A 24,518-nucleotide genomic window follows, 5' to 3' on the forward strand; every position below is an offset into this window, starting at 1 on the left:
CATCTCCCGATTTGACTTCTGAGCCCCTGGAAGTCGCAATTTTTGTTCGATTTGGCTGAAATTTTCCGTGCGGTGTTCTATTACAACTTTCAACAACTGTGCCAAATACGGTCCAAATCAGTTTATAACCTGATATAGCTGCCATATAAACCGATCTCCCGATTTGACATCTTTAGCCTCTCATAGCCCCAATTTTCGTCCGATTTCATTAAAATGTTGCACATTCGATCTGTTATGACTTCCAACAACTGGTCCAAAAAACCATGATATTATGCCCTTCAACTAAATTTATTTTGTATAAAATTTTAGCAGAATCCATGCTGGTGGGTTCCCAATTTTCGGCCTGGCTGAACTTAGCACACTTTTACATGTTTTATCTGATTTCGCTCAAGTCTTACGATTGAATTGTAATAAATATCTCTTCTTTCTTTGCGGAAATGGTTTAGATGGGATCGTAGGGATACTGACATAACAACATTGATTGAAGGCTTATCATTACAGAATTTTTGGTAAAGGAAGCCTTGAGTTTAAACTATTTAAGTCACCCGGACATGATGAAAATTTCCGGTGTTACTACAGAAGGAGGAGGACTATCTGCCACACCATCTGGTATGTATTTTTACAGCGTACCTAGTACTTGCATATACTAAGAAAGCCTGGCAGGAGCCAAGGGTGGTATTTAAACCTAAGCCCTGTAAAGGAATTTATGCGACACCAAAGGCCTTACGTAATTTTTATTCAAAAAGGAAAGCATTGTGGGTACCATAATAAAGAGTAGGACATCCAGCGAACTGCTAAAGTACAAACGTCATTCCTTTGTCAAGGGAAGGTCGGTGTGCATTAAATAGGAGAATCCTTCATGCCAAAACGTACACACTGGCGGTATGCATTGACATCGAGGGGGCTTTTAACAATGTGCGGACCGACACACTGATCCAATCCTTAGACCAGTACCGGGAGGACCCGGTCCTTAGAGACTGGATTACCTAAATGCTAAGGATAAATACAAGGGAGAAAGTGGATGCTGAGTGAGGAGGCATTTGAACCCTTTTGCTACACAGGCAATGTTATAATACTTCTAAGAGGTAAAGATCCGAATCAGCTTCTAAAAGGTAGGGATCCAACCAGTAGGGCTGAAATGGTGTTGCATATGGCATATGACTGGGACGAAACCTCAATGTTAACCCAGCCATTGCGGCTATTGCTGCTATGAGGCTTAAGGCGATGGGATAATGGATAGAGGATAGGAGCAGGTTATGCCATTGCGGTATAACAGAGGCGACGAAAGGAAATCTGGAAGGAATGGAAGAGGTTTCCGATCGGAAACCTGAGATGTCACTTGAGGTTGAGTGCGAGGCACTGCTGCTAGCGGCACAGTCATGGATTGACGGAACCTTAGTATTGCAATTTGGGAGATCTTGTTACACGAATGGATCAAATCTGGAGATCAGAGTGCGCCTGGGAGTCTACATTGAGAACCCAGGGAATGAGATCTGTTTTAGACTGCCTGGTAATAAGAGCAATAACAATCAGGACGGTAAAGTCACGAACAGTCTTAGAGTGTAAGAAGGAGATTAACGCCTTCTCTGAGAATGGCCGATCCGCATCATTTGTGTGCCGGATCATGGCGGAGTAAGGTGGAATAAAAAAGAAGACGATTTGGCAGTGAAGGCCAGAGGACTGCCGTCAAACTTGGTTACCCGAAGCCTTTCGCGCATGTAACACTGTGGAACAGCGAAACGGTAGGCAGGATGACGAAAATCCTATGGCAAGATCCGGATTGCGAGAAGACGAGGCTATTGCTGAAAGGAAGCAAGTAGGAGGTCAGTTAAGCTTTCGGTGTCATAACGGGACACATGGGACTATGAGCAGACTTATGCAAAATCGGTGCAGCAAGTAATAGCATGTATAGGGCCTGTGGGGAAGATGATGAGACGTTGGAGCATTTCTTATGTCATTGCCCTGCTCTTGCGGCTAACAGACACCAGCAGTTAGGGACAGACATTTGTCAATTTGTAATGCAAGGATACATTTTCAAAAGTAAACACCATTATTATACCCACCACCGAAGGATGGGGGTATATTCATTTTGTCATTCCGTTTGCAACACATCGAAATATCCATTTCCAACCCTATAAAGTATATATATTCTTGATCAGCGTAAAAATCTAAGACGATCTAGACATGTCCGTCCGTCTGTCCGTCTGTCTGTTGAAATCACGCTACAGTCTTTAAAAATAGAGACATTGAGCTGAAATTTTGCACAGATTCTTTTTTTTTTGTCCATAAGCAGGTTAAGTTCGAAGATGGGCTATATCGGACTATATCTTGATATAGCCCCCATATAAACCGATCCGCCGATTTCCTTCGACATTCTTCGTAAATTTGGATCAGATCGGTCCAGATTTTGATATAGCTGCCATATAGACCGATCCTCCGATTTAGGGTCTAAGGCCCATAAAAGCCACATTTATAATCCGATTTCGCTGAAATTTATGACAGGGAGTTGAGTTGGGCCTTTCGACATCCTTTGTCAATTTCGCCCAGATCGGTCCAGATTTGGATATAGCTGCGATGTAGACCGATATCTCGATTTAAAGTCTTGGCCCCATAAAAGGCGCATTTATAATCCGATTTCACTGAAATTTGACACAGTGACTTATGTTAGGCTTTTCGACATCCGTGTCATATATGGCTCAGATCGGTTTATTTTTAGATATAGCTACTGTACTTATTAGTATTTGGTCCAAATCGCAACAAATTTTGATATAAGTGATATGGGACATAAGATATAAAATTTCCACCGAATTTTGATGAAAGGTGGTTTACATATATACCCTAGGTGGTGGGTATCCAAAGTTCGGCCCGGCCGAACTTAACCCCTTTTTACTTGTTTTTTATTATATTAAGTTTAATCAATTTAATTTTGCTGCACTCATAGAACAAATTCTGCTGATAAAAGCATAGTGTAAGTATTTGCTATTAATTTTTCTGCTATTACAGCAGTAGTACTGCTTGTAATTTCAGATCAGCAGGTTGCCTTTTAAAAAGTCTGCTTCCTGAGTATGAAATGAAATGAAATAAAACTAAATAAAATAACACTATATAAAATACTAAATAAAACATGATAGGAAACGTAAAAGACGGGCTATGAATGCTATACAAAACCCTACATCTGCCCTTTAAGTAGAAATTTGGCGCTATTTCTAGTTCCAAACCGATTTTGATGGAGATCTGCGGAGGTTTTTGGATGGGCTATTAAATAAACCGCATCACATTTGAGCAAATTATTTCAAAATTAAAACTGCGGCGAGGTATATATTGTATGTATATGAAATCTAAATAGTATAAAATAAATTCAAAATGTAAACATTCATATTATATGTGCCAATTTCATTGAAGATCGGTTGAAAAACTACAACCTTATTGCAATATTATCTAGAATAGGAAGAACATATATATGGAAGTTCTATCTGAATCTGAACTGAATTCGATCCAAATCCTTACACATTGTTCAAGGAATGGAAAAAAGTAGCTATAGCCAAATATGAACCGATTTCTATGAAACTCATCAGTTATATCAAGTGTCATATACATATACCACACATATTTTCGTATTCGAAGAAGAAAGCGTTGAGCATAATTTTGAGAAGATTGGATGATAAAACAGAATAAAAGCGAATTTGCATATATTTCCGAACACATTCTTCACGGCTTTCCCTTCTAGACCAGAAAAGCAAGTTGAAACTGCGAAAGATGTAGATATAGTAGGTCAAGCAATTTACGAAGGCCCCGAATGACTCGCTTGTGTTAACATGTCCTAGAGCCAAGCCTGGGGGCAAACATCGACCCCCTCGAAGGACCACAAACCTGGTTGGAATGTCAGACGAAAACTCTTCAACGGGGCCAAATCCGCAAGGGCACCACACAACTGGGACGTCTATGAGGCTGAGCTAAGAAAATACAAGGGCAAGCTGAAAAGGCTCAGACCAAATCCTGGGTAGAATTCTGCAGTTCTGTGGAGGATACATCTGAGGCCTCTGGGCTAAGGAAGGTACCTACTACGGTGGGATATATTCCGAAGTCAGAAAATGTACGGACAACGTCTAGTAAGGAAACTCTAGATCAACACATTGATACATATTTCCCGGGAAACTCTACAACGGACAACGTTACGCCAGAAGAGGTTGTCACTGGTATGCATCCGTCGTACATTTTTTGGGCGATAAAAAGTTTCGACTCCTTTATGTCGCCAGTTCCTGATGATGAATCACTGGTTGGTGATAGGGATATATTCACACCGGTTGGCTTAGGGACGTATTCTCCGCTTGTATCAACATGTCATATATACCTGTTGGATGTGGGTACACAAAGGTAATTTTCATACCAAAAGCAGGAAAACCTTATCAAACGAAAGTGAAAGGTTTTCATCCTATTAATCTGTGGACTTGACTTCTTGAGCTTCTAGAGGGCGCAATTCCTATCCGATTTGGCTGAAATTTTGCAAGACGTATTTTATTCTTACTTTCAACAACTGTGACAAATAAGGTTCAAATCAGTTCACAACCTGGTATAACTGTCATATAAACCGATCTCGGATCTTGACTTCTTGAGCTTCTAGAAGTCGCAATTATTATCTGATTTGCCTGAAATTTTGTACGATGCATCATCTCATGACCATCAACACATGTGTTTATTATGGTCTGAATCGGTCTATAGCCTGATACAGCTCCCATATAAATCGATCTCTCTATTTTACTTCTTGAGCTCCCAAAGGGCGCAATTCTTAATCGAATTAGCTGACATTTTACACAGGTCTCCAATATATAATTTAATTGTGATCCGAACCAGACGATATCTTGATATCGCTCTAATAGCAGAGCTAATCTTTCCTTTTATCCTTTTTTTTTGCCTAAGAGGAGATGCCGAGAAAAAAACTCGACAAATGCGATCCATTGTAGAGGGTATACAAGATTCGGCCTGGCCGAACTTAGCAACTTTTACTTGTTCTTAATAAATTTATGTCATGACTATATATATGTAGATTGCTTTTAATTTAGTTACACAATTCTATTTAAACTGTTTACCAATTATAAGCAGATGCTATGATACACAATTATATTAAAATCCTTCCATGTTGCTCTATTGATTTTTGTCATTGGCCGTATCTATGGCGAAATTTTCAATTTCCGATTTACCATCTTTTTATTCTTCACTGGTTTATACGCTTAAATACTCACCCGCTCTCTCTTTCTCTCTCTCTCTTTTGAGACATAAGACAATAATTATTGGCCCGATAAACGAATAATCGTTAGGGGCTATCGAAACACTGTTGCCATTAAAGAGTTTTTGGTTTTACAACAAAAGAAAGGTATTTCTACCGTAGGCGAATTTGCTAAAGGGTTTACAATAAACAAATTTAGTTACGTTATATAATACTACGTTTATGGCTAACGGTTTATATGTTGAAGCGAAACGTTAGATAGTTACAATAAAGGAAAAACTTAGTAATAAATTTATTTTGTTTCTCGGACACACAGTCAGTGTGTCCGTCATGACAGGTCGCTATCTGATCGGTTAATATGTTGACGGACTGAATGATGTATGTAACGACTTCTGCAGACGCTGTGAGGACGTCGAGGATGAAAAGACCATAGAACATCTGCTGTGTATGTCCCGCACTGGCAGTCGGAAGGAGTCCCACTTTACATTTTCATTTCTTTAAGACTCTACTAATTTAGCGCATGTACACATTTGTAAGTTGTTGGATTTTTTAAAGCGATTTGGATGGTTCAATGGTAGCAGCTAGAAGGCATATTTCATTCTCTTTAATTTATTTGTTGATTATAGTCAATGGAATTTCATATCCTTGTCCCTAAAATTCAAAAATATAAAAATATTTACAAAAATTATATTAGGGGAAAAGAGCAATATATACTTGATATAAATACTTCATTAGTTGTGCTAAAATCAATACGAATCGGGCGGATTTGAACCGTACTTGGCACAGTTGTTCGAACTCATAACAGAACACAATGTAAATTTCAGCCACATCGGACAGAAATTGCTGCTTCCAGGGGCTCAAGAAGTCAAATAGGGAGATCGGTTTGTATAGGAGCTATATGCAATTTTGAACCGATATGGCCCATTTGCAATTCGTGGTACTGTGTGCAAAATCCTAAGATTAGTATTTGTTACGATTCATTATACCCTACACCACTATTGTGATAAAGGGTATTATAACTTTGTGTATTTATTTGCAAAGCTAAGAAGGAGAAAAGCTAGACCCGCTGCTAAGTAAGCCGATCGGCTTAGAATCACTCCCTGATTCGATTAAGCTAAATATGTCCATTTGTCCGTCTGTCTGTCTGTCCATATTTTCTTGTAACCAAGGTACAGGTCGCATTTGTCCGGTTCTCATTAAATTTTGCACAAGTCAATGTTTTTGTCCAAGCACAAACGCTATTGACTTTAACCTGATTTAGATATAGATCCCTTTCATATCTATCATCCGATATAGGCTTTGAAGGCCATAGTCGCCACCGTTTTGGTCCGATCTTTGCAAAATTTTCCACGAGATGTTGTATTTTACGTCATAAAAATCGGTTCCGATTCAGATATAGCTCCCATATACATCTTTCATCCGATATGGCCTTTTAAGGTTTAAATAGCCACAATTTTTGTCCGATCTTTACAAAAGTTAGCAAGAGGTGTTTATTTGACGCCCCAATACGTGTGAAAATTTCATTACAATCGAATCAGAATAAGCTATAGCTTCCATATGTATCTTTCATTCGATTCGATTCAACTTTACGGTTATAGAAGCTACAATTTTGGTCAGATCCGTATAAAGTTTAGAGTGAGGTGTTTTATTAGAAGTTCTCATACTAATACGTGCGCTCTACTTCATCAAAGTCAATCAAGATGTAGATATAGCTTCCACATATATCATTCCTCCGATAAGGCTGCAGTAGCCACAATTGAGGTCCTATCGAAGAAAATCCTGCAATGTCTAGTCAATAAGTATGCAAAATAAAAGTCTGAGTATATTTCAACACAGGTTCCGTAAATTAAAAGTAATACGTAGACTCGGTGGTATAGGGACTTATGTCTTTCCTTGCAAATGCAAATTTTACCCATGAACATTCCACTAAACAACAAGGACAAAGTTCTCACATATCAATGAGTGCAGTCCTATTCAAGTTTAAGCTCAATTTTAGGGCCTCCTTTTTATAGCCGAGTCCGAACGGCGTGCCGCAGTGCGACACCTCTTTGGAGAGAAGTTTTACATGGAGGGAAACCACCGCTGAAAATTTTTTTCTGATGGTCTCGCCAGAATTCGAACCTAGGGGCTTAGAGTCATAGGCGGATATGCTAACTTCTGCGCTACGGTGGTATCTTTCCTTACTGGTTTTAAAAATTAATTTGTTCATAATATTCTAATATTACAGATAATGTCTGTGATGAGGACGGTTTTTGTGTTCAATATAAGTTCCCCAGGGATTTAATGGCTGCCTGGCTGTCTGAGAAGATATTTGTGCCAATCGGCGTAATGACATTATATCTTAGCCATTCCACCACTTCCTTAAATGCGAGGATCTCCGCTTGATACACACTGCAGTAGTCGTGATCTTTAGAGTACACCCCAAAGCCTACTTGGTCGCTTTACTTTACACTTCCACTATTTTGTTTGACGTCATGCCTTCAATCTTGTCAAAAGAGTTGATTTTAGTTGAGTTGACTTTTTTATACCCTCCACCATAGGATGGGGGTATAATAATTACGTCATTCTGTTTGTAACACCTCGAAATATGCTTCTGAGATCCCATAAAGTATATATATTTTTGATCGTCATGTCATTTTAAGTCGATCTAGCCATGTCCGCCCGTCTGTACGTCCGTCTGTCTGTCAAAAGCACGCTAACTTTCGAAGGAGTAAAGCTAGCTGGTAGGTCGGTTGGAATTGAAACTGGTCCAAATCGGTCTATGTTTTGATAGAGCTGACGTGGTGTTTTGGTATCACTTCCAAAAATTACGCTAAGTATGGTTCAAATCGATCCATGTTTTGATATAGCTGCCATATAAACCGATCTTGGGTCTCGACTTCTTGAGCATCTAGAAAGCACAATTCTCATCCGATTTGGCAGAAATTTCATTCAACGGTTTCTCTCATGACCTTTAATATACGTGTCTATTATGGTCTGAATCGATGAATAGCTTGATATAGCTCCTTTATAAACCTATCTCCCGATTTTGCTTCTTGAGCCCCTACAAGGCGCAATTATTATCCGAATGAACTGAAATATTACACAATGACTTCTACAATGTTCAGCATTCATTTATAGTCCGAATCGTACTATAACTTCATATAGCGATCCATGGTGGAGGGTATATAAGATTCGGCCCGGCCGAACATAGCACGCTCTTACTTGTTTATTCCAATGCGGCTTTTTGAACACAATTATTATTTTTTTTAAGGACTTAGAGATTTTGCGAGCATTTTTTAAATTCCTTAAGAAAAAATTTCTTAAAATAAAATTTTCAAATATAAAATATATTAGCATGACCATACTGTTCATTCCCGTAAATTTTAAGTTTTTAATATATAATTTATATATAAAATTTTAAAATATATATTAGCATGACCATACTGTTCATATTCCCGTATTGCCGGGAAAACCCAGTTTGCGATTTCCCTTTGCAAAACAATACTTGGAGTCATGATTTTTTCATAAATCGTGATAAGTGTTGTGAGAATGAACTCACTCACACTCAAGCACGAATACATTTTAATTCAATCATGGTCACATACCTTCACGTGAATGAATTTGAATCTCACTAATAAATCACTTGACTTAATTCAACTTGTGATATGAAAACTCAACACTCACGTGCATATCTCTAATGTAAATAACATTTAAACTACATGTCTCATATAAATTGATCTGTTGATTAAATTTCTTGTCATTCCTGAGAAGGATTTTTTTTGCCAATTTGTCTGAAATTAGGTATACAAAGTACATTTATCATCATGTGTGCGTACAGAGGGGCCTGCAAATACACATCAAGCTACAGGCCCCATATAAATCAGTCTCCTGGTTTTAATTATCATTGAACTTAAAACTTAATCGGGCATCACTCATTGATAAGTGAAAAATTTGGACTTGTTGATTAATGGAATGTTCATGGGCAATTTTGCAGTATTGATTTTACTTCTTGCCGTTTTAGTTAATGTGTCTGAAATTAGATTTACATAGTATGTATCAAAAATATTCCAAATTTTTTCTTTAAGGTTAGGCTAGCTCAGTTTGAAAATAGGGTGTTGATTCTAACCCGACCCGTTTCACTATGGAGATACACCTTAGCCCGTAAGTAAGTAGTAATCTATGACAGTAACCCCGTAGTAATCTATGACAGGTATTCCCCGCTGATAAGAAAATCCTTAATCATTTCCATTCTATGTCTCTATGTTGGTACTAGTCTGGTATCGTAACTGCATCTTTGAACCGGAGTCTGTTGGACACGACGCACGTTTTTATTTGCCGACTAATTCCCCATAAGTGTGCCCGTAGTCCTAAGAGACTCGTAAAGATACCGAAAGCTATACTGACCTACTTTCTCTACTCACGATTTGGATTCCAAGGTCATACCTAATCTGTACGTCTGTTGGTCGCGTATCTAAAATAGTCTCCACTGCCCTACTAGGTGAGATCCTCATAGCCCCGTCTATGTCAAGAAAACATGTTTTCTGAACCTGTTTTTAGTATCCATTCGTGGCGCTTCTTCTCCATTGCCATCCATAGAACTACTGAGGCGTAAATTTTATTAGCGTACTATCCTCGGATTCAAGTCTCATTTCGAGCCTGCGGGCCTTCTAAATAGTGCCCAACATCTGTGAGCCTGCCTCATTGTTCAGTTAGGTTTGAGGAAATACTTTCTTATTTGTTGCTCTAATTGAATAAAATAAATGAGGCCCCATAAAGATTTCATATACCTTTATCACACTTCTGGGATTTACACTAACACTTGCACACAATGTTCTGTACAGTAATAATCATACGCCAGTTATCGAGTTGTTTCGATAAACGCCACACATACATACACATCTATTCTATAGGTACGTGCAAACGTGCACAAGCTTTAGGGAAGTGATATGGTACGGGTTTGTTGACTTCTTAATGCCAACTATTACCCACTTTCCTCAATCGGTTCTTGTAAGTAACAATAATATTTCCAATTGTTCGCTGTAAAGATAGATATTGACCCACGTCCGTGTGTGCATATGGAGACCACGATGCGACGCTCTTTGTGTATCAACAGCGATTAATTGAAAGTGTTCGGGTACTTGTTAATAATTCCCACCTCAGCCACTCGTGTGCCAAGGAACGCTGACTAGTTGGCCATCGCTCATATTCACTTTGCTTGCCAAACGCTTACCAACAAGAGTATCACCATCTACCAAACAACCACGGCCCCTACAACGCCAACATAACAACAAGTTATGCCTCGCCGGCAGCAGCCGAAGTGAGTTGTTAACTTGTTTTAAACTCTGGTTCTGCTAGCGCTGCCGCCACCACAAGCACCACCAATTGTTTTGGAACACGATCACTGCCGTCAGCGTTAGCGGTTAGTGTGTGCTGTGTTGGAGCCGACTTTTGCTATAAAAGTGAAGCATTTTGCTCGCGATACTTTTTGATTTGAGCTCAGTGTTAATTAAGACGCGAACTAAGTGGGTTCAGTTCAGTTTCCGCGTGTGTTCCAAAAGAAAGGCAAACAAAACAAAACAAAACACAAAAGAACAACAGATACAAAAAAGAAAAACAAAACAAACTAAAAAGTTTAGAAGCAAAACAATAAGAGATCATCAAAATAAACATAAACCAGTCGCACAGCAGCAAGGCAGTTCAAAAAATCGCAAACCACAATTTAAACGAAACCGAACGGAGAAGAAGTGAAAGAAAAAAAAAAAACGGTAAACAAACCAAATATGGAATTTCTTCAGATAACTCAACTCATTGATTTTCCCCTTTCGAAAATGGATTGACCCACCACATACACTCATCGCTTAGCGAGAGAATGCTCTCGAAGAGTTATTAGCCTGAATATCTATCTATGTATGCATATGTTGCGTGTGCCATAATTCAATTGAAGTCAAGCAAACGCTTTGAAAATAATTCCAAACATTAAAACGCCGAAGAATATTTTTGACTTACTTTGACTAAGTTCGTTACATAAAGTAATGCCTTTGCTAAAGGTTTCTCTTTTGAATGTTATCTGATTTTTAAATAAACAACAGCGTATTTGATTATTGCATATCTCAATTTTTGGGTAACTCTAAATGTCCCCTCAGTAAACGAAATTGTTCGTCTAAAGTTTGGATTATACAACGCCGCCTTATCGTAGAGTGTGCACACACACTTTCGTACGTACATGCCATACAAATCAGCTGTTTTCATTTCTTTTGTACGTGGGTGAACTTCTTAATAAGCGGCGAGATTATTGTCATTGGTTTGGTTCGGAAGGGGTGGTGTCGCATGGTTTGCACATGTGTTACGTTCAATTTATTTGTATGGAAACTGTGGAGCAACATCAAACTAAAAAGCAACAAAATGTTGCTTTTCATGAAATCTATGCACATCAATTACATTGGAATGCATTTAGAAGGGGAAACTTGCATTGGCTGGAAACCGGTAACAATTAAAATGCTTAAGAACTCTGCGCACACTTGTAGAACAGTTAGAAGACATCGATTTAAATTCACATTGTGACGATTGTGAGCTACGTCAATTCAGCTTTGTGTTTGTATGGGCTATGCTACGTGTTAAGTTGGAATACTTAAGCCATGAACATCATGAAATGCAGAGAGTTGTTATTAACAAGTGGAGCGTTTTTTTCAATATGTTATTTTCAAGTAGCAAAAATCAAATGGTAGCTGTCAAAAAGAATAAACCTGGAAAAAGTTTGGTCATATTTAAATCCACTCCCCTGAAAACACCATTTGCCTAATTCACTACACCGAACGACAAATGTATACCAACGGTATTGAGAGTAAAGTAATACCAAAACAATACCGTATGTTATGGATGGTGTAAAGCATTATAAATACCATACGGCATTATTTTGGAATAAATTCACTGTGTTGCTTTACTATCAATACCCTTGATATAATACGGTATCATCTTTTCTTTCGGTGTATACCAAAAAATTTCACATTTTAATAATTTTCGATTGCGTTTGTTCGATGAGCATCCCGCTTATTCGGCAAATATCTCGTTTCAAGGTTCTGATAAATTGAACAAGTAAAAGCAGAATCCACCACTATGGATTCTGCTAAAAATGTATACAAAATAAATTTAGTTGATGGATGGAAATTTTGCCCATGATCATTCCACTAAGGAAGAGGGGCAAGCTCAATTATAAGGGGCCTCCCTTTTATTGACGAGTCCGAACGGCGACACCTCTTTGGAGAGAAGTTTTACATGGCATGGTACCTTACAAATGTTGGCAGCATTAGGAGGGGAAAACCACCGCTGAAAATTTTTTTCTGATGATCTCGTCAGGATTCGAATCCAGGCGTTCACCGTTATAGGCGGACATGCTAACCTCTGCGCTACGGTGGCCTCCATTTAAGGGTTGAAGGGCATAATTTAGTTGAAGGGCATAATTTTATTCTACATACCAAACTTCAGTCAAACCAGCAAAAATTAAAGCTTCTAGGAACCGAACAAGGGTAATATCAGATTATAAACTGACTTGGATCGTATTTGACGCAGTTGTTGGAAGTCGCAACAGAACACCGCATGCCAAATTTCAGCCAAATCGGTATAAAATTGCAACTTGTTATGACTCAAGAAGTCAAATCGGGAGATTGGTTTATATGGGAGCTATATAAGGTTATAGACCGATTTGAACCGCACTTAGCACAATTATTTGAAATCATAAGAAAACACTACATGCTCAATTTTCAGCCTAATCGGACAAAAATTGTGGCTTGTAAGGGGCTCAAGAAGTCAAATCGGGAGATCGTTTTACATGGGAGCTATATCAGGTTATAAACCAACTTGAACCGTACACGGCACAGTTGTTGGAAGTCAAAGCAGAAAACTACATCGAAATTTGAAGCTAAATCGGACAAAAAATGCGGTTACCAGAGGCTCAAGAAGTCGAACCGGGAGATCGGTTTGTATGGGAGCTATATCAGGTTATAGACCAATTTTGAACGTAGTCAACGTAGTAGTTATTAGAAGTCGTAATAGAACACTATGTGCCAAATTTTAGCCAAATCGGACAAAAATTGTGGTTTCCAGTGTCTCAAGAAGTCAAATCGGGAGATCGGTTTATATGAGAGCTATATCCAAATCTGTATCGATATGGCCCTTTTGCAATTCCCAACGACCTACATCAATATTAGGTATATGTAGAAAATTTCAGCGGCTAGCTTTATGCGCTCGACCGCTATAGTGATTTCGACAGACGGTCGAAAGTAGCGAAGTGAATCGAATAACAAATGACCACATTATAGCAATATTAGTCCAAATCGGACGAACATGTGCATATTTGGGAGCTATCTAAGAGACTCCCTTGTGCCAAATTGCGTAAGAATCGGTTCACATATTACGATATAGTTGCAATATTAGTCCAAATCGGACGAACATATATATGGGAGCTATATCCAAATCTGAACCGATTTTTTTCAATTTCAATAAGCTTTGTCTGGGTCGAAAAAATGCCAGTGCCAAATTTGAAGACGATCGAATGAAAATTGTGATCTGTACTTTGTACACAATTTAACATGGCCAGAGAGGCCGACGGACGGACATCCGATTTATCTGGATTTATATTTAAATCCCAAATTCAAACGATTTCACGTTGCCAAAATATGCAATTTCTTTCAAGAATTCTATTGATGGATGTGTGTGATATACATTATCATGTATACGCACGTACGCTTGTGTACGTCACTTAAACTACGACAAGTAAATGCGTGCCAAGTTCGGCCTTACTGAATCTTATATACCCTTCACTATGTATCGCCTTTGTCAAGTTCTTGGTATGACTTTTTCAAATATAAGAGCTATATCTAGTTATTGACCGATATGGACTGTACTTGTCATGACTGTTTGAAGTCATAGAAAAACGCCATCTCCAAAATTTCAGACAAATCGAGCAATAATTGAGCCCCCAGATGCTCAGAAACTCAAATTGGGAGATCGGATTATTTGGCAGCTATATCAGTTTGTCATCCGATTTAGACCATACTTAGAACAGTTGTTGAAAATCATACCAAAACGACATATGTAATATTTCAACCAATTTGGAAAGAGTTGCGCCCTCTGGAAGCCCAGGAAGTCTCGGGAGATCGGTTTATATGCCGGATATGTCAGGTTATGGACTGATTTAGACCATAAACTGATAAAGAAAATGTCATATGGCTGTACTTTTCCAATACCACTTTGTTTGCAACATTGGCAAAGATTATTAATACCATTTGGTATCAATACAATACCAGATGGACACTATTATAACATATTTGTTAAAAAAATAAATAAAATGTTTTAAAACAATTTGAGTGCGTAAAAAACTGTTCAAATACTCGTAAGCAGTAAAAATGGAAATAGTTGTACTATTTCTATGGACATTCTATTGTACATAAAAAACATGATAGTCTCTTGTGTGGAAAACGCTGCTGTGTTGACGTATTCATATGAAATTTACTCTTAGGTATAAATGCATAAGAAATCAATTGCTGAATACAAAGACTTGAGGTTTGTCATTGTGTAACCTTACTTTTTGTAATTATTAACATAAATAATGAAAATAAAATTAGATTAAAATTATGGTTTGTTTTTGGTTCGTTAGGGGGTGGTACTAAACCCAAAAACCGTTTAGGTGCTAAATCAATAACAGATTGGTATTAAAACCAATACCAGTTCGATACTAAGGCTGGTACCAAACGGCACTAATCATTTTATATTTCATCCATTACATCCGGTGTTGCTTTACTATCAATACCGTATGGTACTGTAATGAGCGCCTTTTCTCTGGTGTACTTGGCACAGTTGTTGGAAGTTATACCGAAACGGTATGTGCAAAATGTCAGCCAAATCGAATAAGAATTGCGCTCTCTACAAGCTCAAGAAGTCCAATCGAGAGATCGGTTTATATGGCAGGTTATGAACCGATTTTGTTTGCTGATTTAGCTGAGCGAAATGTTTGCTAATACAGCAGCCTTACGTTTGTTGAAACAGCAGTAATGTCTGCTTTCCCATTTTCAGTGCACAAAAAATTTTTACATGTGTCCACGCTGCTTATTTGTTAAAATTGTTAGTAGAATCGATGGTGCTGAGTTCCCAAGAATCGGTCCGGTCCTAGGATCTAGAAATGTAAGAAACAATAATGCGGTTTGCAATAAAGTTCAGATCGGCGTTACTGTTATACTATTTACCACTTTTGCTGCCGATACTTTAGAATAAAAGTTTAACGTCAATAACAATGGCAAATTTCTATATACATTTTGTAATATTGTGCTAGAGAGTAATTGCTTTCATTTTTATTTCGAACTTTCACAATAGAACGCGAATACATAATTAGATATACACTTGTGTCAACTTCTAATAATTTTGTTTCAAACGCATTTCTTTTTACTCTGACGTATCAATAAACTCGATTGTGATAAGCTATGAGACAAGACAAATTTAATGAGTAAATAATATCGGAAGCGTTCATATGTAAGACAACACTTTCTTATCAAGTGCAGTTGAATTTTTTCAAGTTTATACATATAAACATGTCTTAACTAATAGCTTTTTTAATACACTCAGAAAATAAAATAACATACCTTAGAGAGGCTTTGATCTATTTCAGCTGCAAAAATTTTATAATATGATGCAAAATAAGCTTTCACGCAACCAGTCGCATATGAGAGGTGAACACTTTTCGATTTTAGGGCTAAGAGACCAGAACCAACGGAAATTATATGCATCTGACTGACCGGCACTATAGTTAAATAGTTTGTTAATTTCAGTATTTGTATGTAGATCAAGAATATTACGACTATCGAAATCTTCGATATAATATTCCTATTTTAACTAAATAATAAAATATTTTTTTTTTTTTTTTAACAAAATTGTTTCATGAGTTACGGATAATGACCATCTGAATGAAATCAACGATATTTTTGGCTTCCAAATCTATTATTAAAAAAAAAGTAATGACGAAAAGCGAACATACCAACAATGGGGCAAAAAAATGTAATGCAGTATTAGCATTAACTAGTTTCCTATATCACGATTTCGTTTGATACCACACCAAACTCATCGGTGGGACCTGTCAAATTGGATACATGCCTTTTCTCATCTGCGAATCACCGAATTAATTCAGAGCAAAACGTGTATAATGTTACAACTTTTAAATAAAACTGTTAACATTAAGGCAAGTTTTTTATACTTTTAAGCGATAAATACTCGTAAAGTATATGTCATATATTAATACACAATTTTGGCAAATTTAACGTCAGCTTTTTTGTTTTAAAGTACACTGAACAAATTTTTGTCCTAGTTTTAAAGATTCGAGCAAAAGATTAGCAAACTTAATTTAAAGATGATAAATTTTCCAACTTTATAAGGAAATATTCCCTTTTGTGAAAAATATTTTCCATTGTATTAAGGATTTTCTATCTATGTAAAATGGTTGGTTTATAAATCCTTAACTTAGCTTCTTCTTACACCCATAGAAATTTGAAAGTAAAAACAGCAAAAATGTTTGCTTGAACAGCAGAAACTTTGCTGAAAATGGTATGACTTTTTCAATTATATATGCTAAAACAGCAAACATTTCCTGCTGTTTTCAAATTTTGAAAAGTTAAAGAAAGCCCAAAAATGTCAAAAATATTTCAAAAATTTGTATATTCCATCTTATTTTTAATTTTACATGCACATAACTTTTTAAAATTTTCTACAATTTGCTAATTTTCGGTAGGATTTAAATAACAGCAAACAAAACAACTACTGCTTTTTAATACATGCTTTTGAACAAAAAATAAACGACGAAAATTGACAAATTTTTTAACTAACATAAAAAAATGCCTCAATCGTTGTATCGAAGTTCAAAAATTTTGAATGGATTTTTCAAAAGTTCAAAATTTTTAATTTAATATCAGCAGACAGTGATTGCTGATATTAGCAGACTAATTTTTCTGGGTGTATTTTAGACAAAAATCTAAAATGGAGGTCAAAATATTGAAGAAAGATAGTAAATTGACCTTGCTAAAATGTTAAGTTTAAAATTAACAAGTAAAAGCGTGCTAAGTTCGGCCGGGCCGAATCTTATATACCCTCCACCATGGATCGCATTTGTCGAGTTTTTTTCCCGTCATCTCTTCTTAGGCAAAAAGGGATATAAAAAAAGAGTTTCTCTGCTACTAAAACGATATCAAGATATGGTCCGGTTCGGACCACAATTAAATTATATGTGGAGACCTGTGTAAAATTTCAGCCAATTCGTATAAGAATTGCGCCCATTGGGGCTCACGAAGTAAAATAGAGAGAACGATTTATATGGGATCTGTATCGGGCTATAGACCGATTCAGACCATAATAAACACGTTTGTTGATGGTCATGAGAGGATCCGTCGTATAAAATTTCAGGCATATCGGATAATAATTGCGCCCTCTAGAGGCTCAAGAAGTCAAGACCCAAGATCGGTTTATATGGCAGCTATATCAGGTTATGGGCCGATTTGAACCATACTTGGCACAGTTGTTGGATATAATAACAAAACACGTCGTGCAAAATTTCATTCTGATCGGATAAGAATTGCGCACGCTAGAGGCTCAAGAAGTCAAGACCCAAGATCGGTTTATATGGCAGCTATATCAGGTTATGGACCGATTTGAACCATACTTGGAAAAGTTGTTAGATATCAATACAAAACACGTCTTGCAAAATTTCATTCCAATCGGATAAGAATTGCGCACTCTAGAGGCTCAAGAAGTCAAGACCCAAGATCGGTTTATATGGCAGCTATATCAAAACATGGACCGATATGGCCCATTTACAATACCAACCGACCTACACTAATAAGAAATACTTGTGCAAAATTTCAAGCGGCTAGCTTTACTCCTTCGGAAGATAGCGTGCTTTCGACAGACAGACGGACGGACGGACAGACGGACGGACGGACAGACGGACGGACGGACAGACGGACGGACATGGCTAGATCGACATAAAATGTCACGACGATCAAGAATATATATACTTTATGGGGTCTCAGACGAATATTTCGAGTAGTTACAAACAGAATGACGAAATTAGTATACCCCCCATCTTATGGTGGAGGGTATAAACATTTTCCAAAAAATAGTATTTGGACAGCCATGCATGAGGTTGAATAGGAATCAATCAGCGATTTAAATTTGAAACGGATGATCATGTTCGTTAGTAAACAGGAAATTTAAATTTAGCATCTTCATTTGAAAGTTTTGGTTAAGGGAAAATCTTAAATTTTCAGCCAACTTAGTAGTTTCAACTAGTATCAATTTTAATCTATATACCCTTACATTTAGAGATAAGATCTGTAAGTCCGTCCGTCCGTCCGTCCGTGCGACCGTCCATCTGTCTGTCGAAATGACGCTAACTTTCGAAGGAGTAAAGCTAGACGCTTGCATTTTTGCACACATACTTCCTAGAAGTGTAGGTCGGTTGGGAATTTAAAGGGACCAAATCGGTCCACGTTGTGATATAGCTTCCGCATCAATCGATCTCGGATCTTGACTTCCTGAGCGTTTTGAAGGCGCAATCCTTATCCCAGTTGGGTGAAATTGTGTACTATAACATTTTGCATGACGTCATGAACAGATGTATCAAATATGATTGGAATCGGTTCAAAACCAGATATAGCTCCCATATAAGTCGATCTCCCAAATGTACTTCTCCAGCATCTAGAGAGCGCAGTTCTTAATCGATTTGGCTGAAATTATGACCTCCAATATATTTTTCAAGTATGGCCTGGGTCTAAAATTTGATAGGGCTCCCATATAAACCGATCTCTTGATTGCACTTCCTGATCCCCTAGAGGTTGCAGTTCTTGGCTGATATTTTGCACAATGACTTTTCCTATGGCCTTGAACGTGCCAAATATGGTCTTAATCGGTTCATAACCTGATATAGCTCCCACATAAACCGATATCCCGATTATACTTCTCCAGCCTCCAAAGAGCGCAGTTCTAATACGATTTGATTGAAAATTTGCACAATGAATTCTACTATGATCTCTAACATCCAATAGCATATCAATTCCTATACACTATCCTTTGTTTGCCTATAAATCAGCGATAATCGAAATAAAAATGTTACTTTAAGTATTTTTATACCCACCACCGTAGGATAGGGGGTATATATCCATAGATATATCCAAATCTGTACCGATTTGGGCCAAATTTGCAGAAAAATGTCGAATGTCGCTGTCACAAATTTCGGCGAAATCGGACAATAAATGCGCCTTTTATGTGCCTACGACCCTTAATCGGCTGATCGGTATATATGGGGGCTATATCAAGATATAGTCCGATATAGCCCATCTTCGAACTTGACCTGCTTATGGACACAAAAGAATCTGTGCAAAGTTTCAACAACAGACAGACGGACTGCGAAGGCTAGATCGTCTTATATTTTTACGCTGATCAAGAATATATATACTTAATAGGGTCGGAAATGGATATTTCGATGTGTTGCAAATGGAATGACAAAATGAAAAAAACTATTGTCTTTAAATTGCAAATGCAAATTTACAAATTTTGCTCATGAACATTCCACTAAGGAACAGGGGCAAACTTCTCACATATCAATGAGTGCAGTACGATTCAAGTTAAGCTCAATGATGAGGGGCCTCCTTTTTATAGCCGAGTCCGGACGGCGTGCCGCAGTGGGACACCTCTTTGGAGAGAAGTTTTACATGGCATAGCACCTCACAAATGTTGCCAGCATTAGGAGGGGAAAACCACCGCTGAAAATTTTTTTCTGATGGTCTCGCCAGGATTCAAACCCAGGCGTTCAGCGTCATAGGTGGACATGCTAACCTCTGCGCTGCGGTGGCCTTGTTTTTAAAATAGAAACAGTTGCTGTCTCAACAATGACTGAAACAACGAGCATAAGAATATGTGTGACTTGCCATCAACGGTACCATGAAAGGCTGGGCATCGCTGCTACAAAGATATACCGGGCAAAGAACTTGACAAACGCGATACATGGTGAAGGTTATATATTTCTATTATATATTTGTCTCTGTGCAGCAATAAAAAAGTCTTTTGAACCGATCTCATATGGTATAGACAAACACCAGTTGGTGCAATGTCAAGTTGACAACTCACATCCTAATCAAAACTTTGCCATTAAAATTCTTGTTATTGTATCTCTTTGATGTATTGTTGTTGTTATTTATACAACATTTAATGGCTTGTACTTCGTCTCCTATCTTCTTACAAATTGCTTATCAAAATTTATCTCTTTTTCAAAGAATTTTAAAGTACAATTCCCTGTTTCTTGCGAAATGTGTTTTTTTTTTCGCTTAATTAAGATGTCCACCCCTCACTTCGCTTTATGCGAACTTCAGTAAGAAAAGAAAAACGGTACTTGTGACAGATTTTAGGAAATTGATTGTTGTCGCTGGTGTTGTGATTTTTCTACGGCCGTATTGGTTTATGTAGACATTAATGAATATAATTTGAAAAGAACAGCAATTATATGTGCGTAAGTTCGTAGATGTTGGTGCCCAGCAGGCCTCGTCGTCAAGATGTCTTAAAAGAATGATGCATGATCATGCTAAATCGTTGAAGACATACAGCCGACAACCCATACAAATCGTTGATGACATTTTTTTATAGTTGTTGCGAACATCATGCATGACATTTCAAGCGACATTGTGAACGAACATGTCATCATGTCAATTCAAGGGACAGGTCTGTTACGATTTTCTTTAGAGAGCTTTCGTTATTCGAAGACAAAATAAAATTTTGAATTTCTCAAAAAAAAAATATGTAGTTCTGTAACGTGTCTTACAGATTGTCAGTTATAAAAATTTGATTGTCGATGAATTCACTAACCGTGTCCACAAAAAGTCAGCACAACTAGCAAATATGCCATATCGGTGACAAAATTCAAATTGTCTTATAGAAGTCTTTGGAGACAATGTCATGATAGACGATTGGACTGCTGGGTACCCAAGTATGTACACACATTATAGCATTTGTTTACACACTTATTTAATTGCTTGCGGAAATGGTGCTTCGTCGATAAGAGCAACACGAAAGTGGGTGGCTGCCAGTATACAGTGAGTAATGGCACCGTTTGTTGTCGAAAGAGTGGGAAACTATTTTCCAGCAGTTGGGTATCAGAAATCAGTGAAACCAAGATGAATGAGTGAGAGGAAGTTTTGTTATGATTAACATATGCACTGTATGGCATTGTTTATGACAAACATTAAAAATGTGCATTTTGTCTACTAGGTTACGTTTGTTAATTAGGTAAGAATGACAGTCTATGACCGGCAGACCCAATGATCGGTTTTAGAGGCAAACAATGCCAGGAAGCAGCTCGGACAATGAAGGCATCAAAAAACATTACGTTCGTAGGTTATGTTAGGTAAGAATGGCAGTCTATGACCGGCAGACCCAATGACCTGGTGGACCTTGGGTTGTATTCTGAAGAAGTATAACTGGTCATATCGAGAAGATTACCCATCAATTGTGGTGTATATCAAGCGGAGATCCTTGCAATTAAAGCGATCCTTCCAAGTAAATAGCGACGAATAATTGAAATATCTTCTAAGAAAGCCACTACATTTTTGGCGAAAATATTTCTTAATTCAAAAACCGTCCTCGATTGTCGCAGATCTGATTTAGCTGATATGAACATACGCAAGTTGTTAGGCTTTTTAAAGCGATCTGAATAGTTCAACGGTAGGAACTAGAAGGCATCTTTCTGCTCCTGTTTCCGTGGTATGGACGACAATGGACGAAAACGTCTAAGTGAGTCCGAAGGCAGACGCTTAAACCTAACCTAATCAACGGTGGAGGCAAATGTTCCACTGCTACTATAAACGTAGTAGTTTTGCTTGTCGTAAAGACATTCCAAACATTTTATTTTTTGCATGTACAATAGAAGCACCTTATACATATATATTAGGTGTAAAATTGCTTCCTATAGTTGCTCAGGAAGGCAAATGCAGAGATAAGTTTATATGCTATATCAAAAACGGATCTGATTTGGCGAATTTGCAATCCCCAATAACCTACATCATTAGGACGCCCCTGTGCCCCAGTGGCGGACAGATAGAGGGACGGACAGTACTATTAAAGAATTGCTCAACAAGAAGAAATATTGGGAAACATATTATCATGTTGCATTCAGGATTGGATAGCTATTTTTATACCCACCACTTTTGGATGAGAACATTCTTATCTAGTAATTCCGTTGGTTACACTTCGAAATATAGATCTGCGACCCTATTAAGTTAGTAAACGTATTCTTGAACGTCCTTAAATTTTAAGTCGATCTAGCCATGTCCGTCCGTATCTCTGTGTGTTAGTTTATGGAAATCACTATAGCGTCCAAACGAATAAAGCTGTCCGCTCCCAATTTTACTCAAATATTTATTATCGATAAAGGTAAACATGGGTATCTAAATCTGAACCGATTTCTATGAAACCTTCTTTCGGCCAATTTTCGAGTTAAAAAATGAGCACTTTATTGCAATATCTCGTAAAATCGGACAAACACATAAAAAGGAGCTATATCCAAATCTGATCCGATTTCAACCAAAATCAGCACGGTTTGCTGTAGTCGTAGAATGAAGTATTGTGGAAAATTTCGTTGGATAAATGCGCTTGAAAACGCTCTAGAAGTGAAAATCGGGCGATAAATATATATGACAGCTGTAGCTAAATCCTAACCGATTTTGATGAAAATCATTACGAATATCGAGAGTCACAAGAGAATCACTCGTGCATAATGTCGCGAGAATCGAGTAATTACGACATTATTGCAATATTTCTCCAAATCGGACGAACACATATAAATATATGGAAGCTATATCTAAATGTTAACCGATTTCTTCGAATTTAAATAGGTTTCGTGCCTAAGTAAAACAAGTAAAAAGGCGTTAAGTTCGACCGGGCCGAACTTTGGATACCCACCACCTCGGATATATATGTAAACCACCTTTCGTCAAAATCCGGTGCAAAACTCATACCTTATGCCCCATAGCAGCTATATGAATATGTGTTCCAATTTGGACCAAATACTAATAAGTAAAAGCCATTGTTCAATTGTATATTACAAAATATTGGTCCTTTTCGTAGTTATATCTAAAAATAAACCAATCTGAACTTTATACGACACGGATGTCGAAAAGCATAACATAAGTCAGTGAATAAAATTTCAGTGCAATCGGATTAAATCTGGACCGATCTGAGCCATATTGATGGAGGATGTCGAAGGGCCTAACACAACTCACTGTCCCAAATTTCAGAAAAATCCGATAATAAAAGTGGCTTTTATGGGCCTAAGACCCTAAATCGGACGATCGGTCTATATGGCAGCTATATCCAAATCTGGACCGATCAGAACCAAATTAACAAAGGATGTCGATAGGCCTTACACAATTCACTGTCTCGAATTTCATCAAAATCGGTTAATAAATGTGGCTTTTGTGGGCCTAAGACCCTTAACCGGAGGATTGGTCTATATGGCAGCTATATCCAAATCTGAACCGATCTGGGCCAATTTAACGAAGGAAGTCGAAGGGCTTATCACAACTCACTGTCCCAAATTTCAGCGATGTCTAGATGGTCTTAGATTTTTACGCTGATCAAAAATATATATACTTTATGGGGTGGGAAATGGATATTTCGATGTGTTGCAAACGGAATGACAAAATGAATATACCCCCATCCTTCGGTGGTGGGTATAAAAAGATAGCTGTGCCAAATTTGAAGAGGATCGCATGAAAATTGCGACCTATACTTTGTGTACAAATTAACATGACGGACATAGCTAAACCGAATCAAATAATGATTGTTAATCGATCGTTATACTTATCAATTTAAGTATTAAAGTAAACACTTCCCGCCATATTCACAAAAAGTTATTACAGCTTATTTTATTGGGAGGTGGTGGAAAGTGTAAGCCCTAAAGCACGTAATTTTAAATAAGTTGGTCCAACTATATGATAAATGTGGTAAGGTCAAATACACTTTGGTTCTTGATATATGAAACTAGTTTTATTTTTCGCGATTAGTAAATATTTCTTTGTCTTGGATTTGCAGTCTTTTTGTAATTCTCTCCACCATAGGATGGTCGAATACTAATTTCGCCATTCGAAATATGTTTCTACGATTCTATAAAGTATATATGTTTTTGATAGGAAGGAAATTTTAAGACCATCTAGCCATGTCCGTCCGTTTGTCTGTCAAATCTACCCAAATTTTCGAAGAATTAGAGCTAGGCGCTTAAAATTTTGCAGGA

At 37.5% G+C, this 24,518-nt stretch overlaps 1 protein-coding gene across 3 annotated transcripts in view; it reads left to right on the plus strand.

Annotated features, from left to right (window-relative positions):
* LOC106089583 (glutamine--fructose-6-phosphate aminotransferase [isomerizing] 2) overlaps positions 1-24,518 on the plus strand; it is a 626,017-nt gene that overhangs the window by 512,506 nt on the left and 88,993 nt on the right. The window contains exon 1 of one of the 3 annotated variants that reach the window (XM_013255466.2): positions 10,667-10,971. The exons of the other annotated variants lie outside the window; for them this stretch is intronic. The gene's annotated coding sequence lies outside the window, so the exon portion shown is untranslated. Of the gene's footprint in view, positions 1-10,666; positions 10,972-24,518 lie in introns of those variants that run through there. 3 annotated transcript variants of the gene reach the window in all.

Source organism: Stomoxys calcitrans, chromosome 2 (assembly GCF_963082655.1).
Source record: "Stomoxys calcitrans chromosome 2, idStoCalc2.1, whole genome shotgun sequence".
Classification (NCBI taxonomy): domain Eukaryota; kingdom Metazoa; phylum Arthropoda; class Insecta; order Diptera; family Muscidae; genus Stomoxys; species Stomoxys calcitrans.